This window comes from Callionymus lyra, unplaced genomic scaffold (genome assembly GCF_982586985.1).
Source record: "Callionymus lyra unplaced genomic scaffold, fCalLyr1.hap1.1 HAP1_SCAFFOLD_529, whole genome shotgun sequence".
NCBI lineage: Eukaryota > Metazoa > Chordata > Actinopteri > Syngnathiformes > Callionymidae > Callionymus > Callionymus lyra.
The window spans coordinates 22,501-25,000 of record NW_028258816.1 but is presented as its reverse complement, the minus strand read 5'-3'; the positions used below and the strand labels follow the sequence as shown (position 1 = coordinate 25,000).

At 43.1% G+C, this 2,500-nt stretch overlaps 1 pseudogene across 1 annotated transcript in view; it reads right to left on the bottom strand.

Moving 5' to 3' along the window:
- Positions 1–2,500, bottom strand: part of LOC148057817 (estrogen-related receptor gamma pseudogene) — a 12,671-nt pseudogene that overhangs the window by 667 nt on the left and 9,504 nt on the right. The gene's annotated exons all lie outside the window — the stretch shown is intronic.

Sequence of the window (2,500 nt, the reverse complement as noted above, 5' to 3'; positions counted from 1 at the left end):
GTTCTTTATCTACTGTCACCTCCACCCATGTTCTTTATCTACTGTCACCTCCACCCATGTTCTTTATCTACTGTCACCTCCAACCATGTTCTTTATCTACTGGCACCTCCACCCATGTTCTTTATCTACTGTCACCTCCACCCATGTTCTTTATCTACTGTCACCTCCACCCATGTTCTTTATCTACTGTCACCTCCACCCATGTTCTTTATCTACTGGCACCTCCACCCATGTTCTTTATCTACTGTCACCTCCACCCATGTTCTTTATCTAATGTCACCTCCACCCATGTTCTTTATCTACTGTCACCTCCACCCATGTTCTTTATCTACTGTCACCTCCACCCATGTTCTTTATCTACTGGCACCTCCACCCATGTTCTTTATCTACTGTCACCTCCACCCATGTTCTTTATCTACTGTCACCTCCACCCATGTTCTTTATCTAATGTCACCTCCACCCATGTTCTTTATCTACTGTCACCTCCACCCATGTTCTTTATCTACTGTCACCTCCACCCATGTTCTTTATCTACTGTCACCTCCACCCATGTTCTTTATCTAATGTCACCTCCACCCATGTTCTTTATCTAATGTCACCTCCACCCATGTTCTTTATCTAATGTCACCTCCACCCATGTTCTTTATCTACTGTCACCTCCACCCATGTTCTTTATCTACTGTCACCTCCACCCATGTTCTTTATGTACTGTCACCTCCACCCATGTTCTTTATGTACTGTCACCTCCACCCATGTTCTTTATCTAATGTCACCTCCACCCATGTTCTTTATCTAATGTCACCTCCACCCATGTTCTTTATCTAATGTCACCTCCACCCATGTTCTTTATCTAATATCACCTCCACCCATGTTCTTTATCTACTGTCACCTCCACCCATGTTCTTTATCTAATGTCACCTCCACCCATGTTCTTTATCTAATGTCACCTCCACCCATGTTCTTTATCTACTGTCACCTCCACCCATGTTCTTTATCTACTGTCACCTCCACCCATGTTCTTTATCTACTGTCACCTCCACCCATGTTCTTTATCTACTGTCACCTCCACCCATGTTCTTTATCTACTGTCACCTCCACCCATGTTCTTTATCTACTGTCACCTCCACCCATGTTCTTTATCTACTGTCACCTCCACCCATGTTCTTTATCTACTGTCACCTCCACCCATGTTCTTTATCTAATGTCACCTCCACCCATGTTCTTTATCTAATATCACCTCCACCCATGTTCTTTATCTAATATCACCTCCACCCATGTTCTTTATCTAATATCACCTCCACCCATGTTCTTTATCTAATGTCACCTCCACCCATGTTCTTTATCTACTGTCACCTCCACCCATGTTCTTTATCTAATATCACCTCCACCCATGTTCTTTATCTAATGTCACCTCCACCCATGTTCTTTATCTAATGTCACCTCCACCCATGTTCTTTATCTACTGTCACCTCCACCCATGTTCTTTATCTAATGTCACCTCCACCCATGTTCTTTATCTAATGTCACCTCCACCCATGTTCTTTATCTAATGTCACCTCCACCCATGTTCTTTATCTAATGTCACCTCCACCCATGTTCTTTATCTACTGTCACCTCCACCCATGTTCTTTATCTAATGTCACCTCCACCCATGTTCTTTATCTAATGTCACCTCCACCCATGTTCTTTATCTACTGTCACCTCCACCCATGTTCTTTATCTAATGTCACCTCCACCCATGTTCTTTATCTACTGTCACATCCACCCATGTTCTTTATCTAATGTCACCTCCACCCATGTTCTTTATCTAATATCACCTCCACCCATGTTCTTTATCTAATGTCACCTCCACCCATGTTCTTTATCTACTGTCACCTCCACCCATGTTCTTTATCTACTGTCACCTCCACCCATGTTCTTTATCTACTGTCACCTCCACCCATGTTCTTTATCTAATGTCACCTCCACCCATGTTCTTTATCTACTGTCACCTCCACCCATGTTCTTTATCTACTGTCACCTCCACCCATGTTCTTTATCTACTGTCACCTCCACCCATGTTCTTTATCTAATGTCACCTCCACCCATGTTCTTTATCTAATGTCACCTCCACCCATGTTCTTTATCTAATGTCACCTCCACCCATGTTCTTTACCTAATGTCACCTCCACCCATGTTCTTTATCTACTGTCACCTCCACCCATGTTCTTTATCTAATGTCACCTCCACCCATGTTCTTTATCTACTGTCACCTCCACCCATGTTCTTTATCTACTGTCACCTCCACCCATGTTCTTTATCTAATGTCACCTCCACCCATGTTCTTTACCTAATGTCACCTCCACCCATGTTCTTTATCTACTGTCACCTCCACCCATGTTCTTTATCTAATGTCACCTCCACCCATGTTCTTTATCTACTGTCACCTCCACCCATGTTCTTTATCTAATGTCACCTCCACCCATGTTCTTTATCTAATGTCACCTCCACCCATGTTCTT